This window comes from Prionailurus viverrinus, chromosome F1, assembly GCF_022837055.1.
Source record: "Prionailurus viverrinus isolate Anna chromosome F1, UM_Priviv_1.0, whole genome shotgun sequence".
In the NCBI taxonomy this organism is placed as follows: Eukaryota; Metazoa; Chordata; class Mammalia; order Carnivora; family Felidae; genus Prionailurus; species Prionailurus viverrinus.
The window spans coordinates 3,216,861-3,225,418 of NC_062577.1; positions in this window are offsets into that span (position 1 = coordinate 3,216,861).

Here is an 8,558-nt window from a genome sequence, read left to right on the forward strand (position 1 = left end):
TGACTCAGAGCCTGGAGCCTGTTTCCGATTCTGTGTCTCCCTCTCTCTCTGCCCCTCCCCCGTTCATGCTCTGTCTCTCTCTGTCCCAAAAATAAAAAAATTAAAAAAATTAAAAAAAAGGTTTTTTAATGTTTATTTATTTTTGAGAGAGAGAGAGAGAGAGAGAGAGGACACAAGCAGAGGAGGGGCAGAGAGAGAGAGAGAGGAAGACACAGAATCCGAAGCAGGCTCTAGGCTCTGAGCTGTCAGCCTGACGCAGGGCTCAAACTCCTGAACCTTGAGATCATGACCTGAGCCGAAGTCAGACGCTTAACCGACTGAACCACCCAGGCGCCCCCACGCGGCCAAGTTTTAATATATTTTCTCTACTGCTTAAACTTTTGTGAAGTCTGATGCATAAGATAGGTATTTTCACTACTGGGTTTTATTAAGCAGTGTATCCTAAATAAATCCAAATAGTTATCCTAAAAGTAAGTGTGTTCATCCAAATAAATTAATTCATTGGTTTATATTTAAACCCTTGGCCACGGGGCTCCCTCTTGAACCCTGATGCTCTAAGTTTCCCTTTATGACACATCACAGGAAGTGACTACTTTTGTCCTATTGTGCCTACAATCACCTCTGCCTTGTCGGGTCACACTGCACTTCAGCTCTGAAAGTCCGGCCACCACACCTTGAATTCCTACTCTCATTTGGCTAATGTAAATAATTGATCAGGGATAGAAAAGTTCTGAAGAAAAGCCTCCCCCTCTTGTACCCTCCTGTGGGGAAGAGTCTGGCTGCTGTCCCTCTCCCGGTGACCAGAGGAGGAAGAACCACCTATTTTCAGGGGTGGCCTGAGGCGGGGGTTGTTCTCTCTGGAAGATTCTGGGGCAGCCCAATAAGAGGTAGTTGGGGTGGGAATAAGTGCCTTCTCTGGTTTTGGAGTTCTGGCATGTCGTCTCCGAGGGGTTGGAGGGACATACTCTTTCTGCAGGGCAGGGCATGACCTTGCCTTCCACCCCTCCCCCACCAGCCCCAGATCTGACACGGGACCTTCCCAGAGACACAGCCTGTTTCCCTCTTCTGTGTCCTTCTCCAGCTACAACACAGGCTCACCGGCGACATTCACGATTCTAAAGGTGGCTTCCTGGCCTGGGTGAACCCAACTTGGAAACAGGTGAGCAAGGAGGTAACAGAGCCTAGCCTGGGGGGCAGACGGCCTGGAAATCTGAGTCATAGTTCTTCACCGCTTGCCCAAGGATTTGCTGTCCCTTGGCTGGTGTGCTATTTTCTCCTTGCAAAACTATCTACCCTGCCGCCAAATGTACCCTAAGCCTGCCTCCTGTCAGTGAGACGAGGGATAAGCCATAACTGGAGGGCCCTGAAAGGGCCAGCCCTGAGTCGGAGACCTCCAGGCTCAAACGGGTTTTGCCTTGGAGATGGGATCAGTCGACCAAGCACTGGCTGGCCTGCTAACCCAGGCAGGAATGCAACTTAGTGCCAGGTGAGGACCACACACGCGGCTTTGTTCACCAAGTCCGGAGCTAGACCCCAGAAGTTCTTGGTTTCCTCCAAACGACTGCACAGAAGCAGTGGCCAAAGCCCTCTTGTGTTTGATGAGTCATCTTGTGTCTGCACGATGCGGCTTAGACATCGTAAGAGTGCTTGTGTAGCTGTTGTGTCTGGCTCGGGCTTTTAAGAGGAGACGAGGTGGCCAAGTACCCAAGCCTCAACGCTAATGGGCACTTTGTAAGCAAAGCTTAACCTCCAAAGCCTCATCTACATTCCTCATCGTCCACTCACCGGCCCTACGAAGAAAGGTCAGACAACCTGGATTTACTTCAGAGAATTTGACAGTGTGTGCATTTAGGAAAGCACGAGGCAGAGTGAAGCCCTTTACTCTTCTCGTCCTAAAGCTAGGACTTTATCCTTATAGGGTTAGGCAGGCAAACAGCTGCGGAGTCTCTGAAAAAGTTTTACCAAGTGTGATGCCAGAATCCATGTATTCAGGGATTTTTAATATATTTATGTGTATTCGTGTATAAAGTTTACGAGTCACTCTACACGCATCATCTTACTTACGCTTCATAAAACTCTAAGAATCAAACGTGTATTATGACTTCCATTTTACAGATGAGGAAACAGGTTCATAAGAACAAGATCGGGGCGCCTGGGGGGCCCAGTCGGTTGAGCGTCCAACTTGGGCTTCAGGTCGTGATCTCGCGGTCCGTGAGTTCAAACCCCGCGTCGGGCTCTGTGCTGAGGGCTCGGGGCCGGAGCCTGCTTCCGATTCTGTGTCTCCCTCTCTCTCTCTGCCCCTCCCCTGCTCATGCTCTGTCTCTCTCTCTCTGTCAAAAATAAATAAACATTAAAAAAAAATTAAAGAACAAGATCATCTGCTCAAGCGTGACGTCACCAGGAGTTGCCCGGCATTGAGATAGAGAACGGACATGCTGACTCCAAATCCGCCTCTGTTTCCCTCCAAAGACTCCACTCCATTTCCCTGAGATGTCTTCACTGAAACCCCTCCCTGCACACTTCGGAGAATCCTCCAAACAACCTGTGTTCCACGAGGCTCAGAGGTTGGAGTTTCCCCGCGGGTGCACATCCCACCCGCGGCCACGAGATGGCAGGGTCGCCCCGACCACCGAGGGCTCCATTCCTCGCGCCAGTAGGGGGCTGTCGTTCCTCGCTTCACAACGTGAGAAACGAAAACAAAAAAAGAAAAACAAAACAAAACAATAAAACTTCAGTGTCCACGTTGATGAAATGAGGTGGTGGGAGGTTTGCTTTTCCTTTTCTTTCTTTTCTTTTTCTCTTTTAAGTCAGGCAGGGAGAGTTCAAACAAACAAGGCTCTCCATTTTCACCACTGTGTTTGCTTTTCGAGGCACGAGGTCAGGACTTGGGCCAGCCGCCGAGCCTACATTATTCATCTGTCCAGCGCCAGCCCTGGAACAAATGGGAAGAAATGAAGTAGCTTCAGTCGAAGGGAAACAGTGTTGTTATTGTTGCTGGTGACAGTTCTATTTGCCAACAAACATAAAAACATACTTTGGAACCCGGAATGGGCTTGTCAGAGGGAACTTTTGTCCCATGTTTGGGCTGGGATGCTTCCAGATAGAAATCAGGCGGGGGGGGGGGGGGGGGGGGAAGAGAGCTGTGCCCGGCAGCCACTGACCCGAATGCCAAGCCATCAGCTGCTGGTCTCATCTGGGTGTTATGTGCCCACGGTCCGCGAGGCTCCGTGTCGCCAGCCAGGGTCCCTGCCCCGAATGGGTCTTACGGGAGAGGAGCGAGGGGCACGTAGTCCAGGATGACGGGCTCTCCGCAGGCGGGATCGGCAGGCTTGGATTCTGAGCTTCTGGAAGGCGGTCCTCGCTCTGGGGCTCTGGGATAACGAAAAGTGGTCTTGATTCCACAGGACTTACTTGCTGCCAGGTCCCAATTATCTCGAGACTGTTGGCAGCACCTTTTAAGGTCCTTTTGCCACATGGGCTAGTTGCTCTAGAGAGAAAGCCTCCCTTGCTGTGTCTGCTGGTGAGGGTTCAGGGTGGAAAACTCATGCTCACACCAGTGGGAAACGGCATGATCCCCAAGGCCCATCTGCACGGCCCTTCTCCAGTTATGTGACCCAAGTGGAAGGGCCCTTGTGGAGCCGTCCAGCGCCTCCTTTCCCTCTGGTGAGGGACCTACACTAATGAGGCTTCTGTTTGGAAGGAAGGAGGTATGATGAGTTAGCACGACGGTGAATGTCACGGAAACATGGCAGAAGTGAGGGTGCCCCGAGAATGTTCACCACTCAGTGCTCCACACGGGGCCGTCTGCAAGACCTCAGTTACCACTGAACATTTTAACTAGAGCCGAAAGGTGGAAAGGCATCTTAGACATGATCTCGCCCCAAATGCCCACGTCCAGGTGGGTGGCTTCCCTGTAGAAGGAGTTCTCCGGGTGTCCAGTGAATGTTACCTTATTTGCAAGTGGAGTCACTGCTCGAGGGATGGGAAGCGATTGCCCCGTCATACACCAAACTGGTGGCCAGCCAGGGACCGGAACCCTCAGGATGGCCCTGCCCCCCTTCCCTTTGCCTCCCCACATTTTAAAACCGTCAGATTGATCTTGAAGCCCTATTTTGATCTCCAATTTCCGTCAGGGCTGAGCAGTAATAAGCCAGACACAATCCAAAGGGAGGCCTCTTATTTCCAACCTTCAGGATTATTTCAGTCTCAGTTGTAATGGCTCTAGGGCCACAGTGTAACTCTTACCAACGGGTGTTTGTGACAGAGGGAGAGAAGTTATTCAATGGCGCATAGGTTGACAAACTATTTTTCTGTAAAAGTCCAGATAGGGAATGTTTTAGGCTTTGTGGGCCATATTGTGTCCATGACAACCCCGTTTTGTGGTTCTCCCATGAAAGCTGCCATAGGGGACACACAGAAGAGTGAGCGTGGCTGACTCTTGTAGAACTGTCCTTATGGGGAAGCCTTGGTGGCTCATTCGGTCGAGTGTCCGACTCTTGATTCTGGCTCAGGTTGTGATCTCACTGTGTTGGGACTGAGCCCCATGTTGGGCTCTGTGCTGGGCATGGAGCCTGCTTGGGATTCTCTCTCTCTCCCTCTCTCTCTGCCCCTGCCCCCCTTCTCAAAATTAAAAAAAAAATAAATGTAAAAAAATAAAAGAACTGTCTTTACAAAACCAGACGAGAGGGCAACCACACTGGGCCCTTGGGCTGAAGTGTGATAGAAGACTTGGTCTCTGGCTCAGTCTTCTTTGGCACAGACCAGACCTTTGCAGAGGAGTGTTACTCAGCGTTTCAGAATATGTTGGCATTCAGTTGTCTCCACCTACCTGAGTCAATAGAAGTCTTAATCTTTTTCAATCGGGGGCTCAGCCGTCCTAAGACGATTTATTTGTGTGGTGCTCTTGTGTTTTCATGTCACACCTCTTCCGCCTGTGACACCAGCAGGGGAAGATAACAACAGACCTTAGAGACGAGGAAACCGAGGGGCCAGCAATGGAGATGGAATCTCACGCCTTCTTGGTCCAACGCGTGCCTGAGACTGTGTCATGCCTGGCGCTGTGCTGTGTTATCTCACTTAATCCTCAGAAGATCCTGGGAGATTTTTATGATTATGCCAATTTTATAGATACATACCCAGGAAGATTAAAGAATGTGCTCGAGTCTTACCCACAAGCAGCGGTTTCCCCTGTACCACACTGAATGCTTAATTCCTAGGAATTATCACCTGTCCCAGGGCAAGGAGGCCATGTTAACAATCTGTACGCGCTTAGCGCCTGCACACGCACCAGTGCTCAGTATGTGGCTATCGAGTGTGAAGTGAGTATTTGATGAGACAAGAGCTTTTTTTTTTAAAGCTCATTTAAAAAATGAGCTCACTTTTTAAAATGTCTCTCATTTGAGGGAGAGACAGTGTGAGGGGCAGAGAGAGAGGGAGAGAGAGACAATCCCAAGTAGGCTCCACACCGTCAGCGCAGAGCCCGACGCGGGGCTCGAACTCATGAACCGTGAGAGCGTGACCAGAGCCGAAACCAAGATTTGGACCTTAACTGACTGATCCGCCCAGGTGCCCCAGAGATGACAAGAACTTTTCATTGCAAATTTTTGTCTAATGTTCTCGTTAAGAATAACTGTCTACTCCTGTCCCACACCGGCTTGACCCCCAGGTTGGATTTTGCTTAATTCCGAATGCTTCAGGAGAGACGGTCGTGGTGGTGGTGGTGGTGGTGCCTTCCCCACACCCTGGGAAGCCAGAGCCCCGGGGCTGCCGTGAGTGCCCTGGGGGTGCTGGGCTGTGGGAGGGACTATCTAGAGATAGGGCTCTTAGTTCCTCACGAGTTCCCATCTTCCACTCTGAGGGGGCACAGGAAAATCACTGACAGAAACGAAAAGCACCATCTGGAACCTCAAAGACATTTTCTTTCTCAAAATTTGTGGCAAATGGAGCCATTCTCTGACCAACAGTGGTCTTTAGGCCGATGAGCTGCTGTTTGGTCGGTCTGGGATGTGCGGCCCGGGCCACGTGACTTTGGAGAAATGGGTTCTGGGCTCTCAGTTCCAGTTTCGTCCTGGGCCTAGGCCCAGACAATCCTCAGAGCCCCGTCCAGTTAGAGGAAGAGAGAGCAGCCAGAGTGTTCTCCGTGGGGAGGCCCGAGGGGGTAGTGAAATCATCTGCAGCTAAAACTATGACGGGCTCTGTCTGCAGTGAGGACTGGGATTTCCCGCTGACCCAGAGGCCACCCTGGGGGTGGGGGTGGGGAAGACTCTGTAGACCACCTTGCATCTGGACTTTCCTCTTGTGGACCTCAGTTCACCTTCAGAGAGGAATCTGAAGAGCAGAGATTGAGGGAGTTTGGGTTTGGCAGGACCCAGGGAAGACGGACCGTTCTAGAATTTCACCAAAGGAAGGGATGGGGTAGGTGGGGTGGTGGTGGTAAGTGGCTGATCTCACCCTTCCTCATAACAAGTGGTGACGGTGACAGCAGCACTGTGGCCTGGGGATGGGCTGTGGCTTGGCACACCGCGACATGTTCACGTTGACTGTGCGACTCACCGCGACTGTATCAGTGTCGGTAAATAAGGACACGAGACGACAATTTCAAATGTATATTTCATGCCGAAGAGCTTGGGGCTGAGGGTTTCGAGGGTCGGTGGCTCTTTGGGTGGGGGTGGGGTGGTGAATCTTATTTATTTATTTATTTTTTTAATTTTTTTTTTTTTTTTACATTTATTCATCTTTGAGAGACAGAGAGAGACAGAACATGCACAGGAGGGAGGGGCAGAGAGAGAGGGAGACACAGAATCCAAAGCAGCCTCCAGACTCTGAGCTGTCAGCACAGAGCCCGACGCGGGGCTTGAACTCACAGACCGTGAGATTGTGACCTGAGCCGAAGTCAGACGCTTAACTGACTGAGCCACCCAGGTGCCCCATATTTTTTAAATCTTTAATCAGTTGTGGGCATTTTAGAATAGAAAGGATTAATTCCTATCCCTATTTGATGCTAAATTATCATCCAGCTTTTAATTTACCCTTTACTTTTTTTGTTTTGGACACACCGAACATGTAATGTAGTGAATTCTAGAAATACTTTCGGCCATGACTTTTCTACATGGTTTTTATGCTTTCAGAGTTGTTTCTTTTTTTTCATGACAAGACCAGGTATTCTATTCATGCATAATTTTTAATGGTTTTATTCTTTACATTTAACTTTTGAAATATTACTTTTTGTTTTTAAAGTTTTAAATTAATACCTACACATTTAAAACATTCAACCAGCATATATGTCTGTGCGTATATATATATATTTTTTTTTTCCATGAAAATTTAAATGCCACATTCGCACCCAATTCCCTTACCTTCTCCAGAGGCAGCTACTGTTAACAATTGATGTGTGAATTCTTCAGACGTTCTCTAAATTTGCAGCATATGTGTGTATGCACGTGTATGTTGGCATTTATTTTTACATAAGTAAAATGCATACACGTACATATGTATACAATACCATTCTGCAGCTTGGTTTTCTTCTCCTAACACTAGCTCCTAGAGATCTTTCCATGCCGGTGAACACAACTTTTCCTTATTCTTTTTCATTGCATGACAGTACGTATACATGTTCTACAATTTACACTTGGGTTTTTTTTAAGTTTATTTATTTATTTTGAGAGAGAGAGTGGAGGAGGGGCAGAGAGAGAGGCAGAGAGAGAATCCCAAGCAGGCTCCACACAGAGCCTGACGTGGGCTCGATCCCATGAACCGTGAGACTATGACCTGAGCTGAAATCAAGAGTTGGACGCTCAAACCAACTGAGCCATCCAGGTGCCCCAATTTACACTTGATTTTTCAGTTCATCTAAAATTTGTGTCAGTAAATCATGTGAGATAAGGATCCATATGGATTCTCCTTACCCAAACAACCAGCTTTCCCAACAGCGGCCTTTTCCCATGTGTTCAGTTGGGAGATGCTTTGTTTTATACTCTGTTTTCTAAGTCGGCCCAGCGGACAACACTGTCAGAGTGTGGGTTCCATATGTGATCTTGTTTGAGTCTCACTGTGACTCTGTGACATGGGAAGTATTTTTTTCTATTTCCCACCTGAGCAGGTGAGGGGTAAGGTGTGAGGTTCGAGGTCAAGGGGCTGCCCCACGTCACACAACCGAGTCTCCTGACTTCCAAATCCAAGCTTTCCGGGCACCATGGGCGTGACCTCAGGGAGTTCCTGACATTGGAAGTGGTGAAGACGGAGAGCCCCAACTCCCTCCTCTCTGCCACCTGTTTCTCCTCCCTTCTTCTTTCCACAATTATTTACTGAGCTTCTACTGTGTGACGGGTGCTGTGCTTGCATTCGCCATAAAAAAGCTTCTGAACTTTCAGAAGCAAGTTCGCTATTCCCACCTTCAGATTCCTCCTCTATGGGGTACATTTAAACTCCAAGATTCTATGAAGGAAGTTTCTTCCAATTAACCAGATAATCAAATGCTGCAAATCACCAATGTCCTTGATGATTTTGTTTAAAATCAGGGATGTGCTATAACATCTTGAAAACTTCATGGGATCCCACAC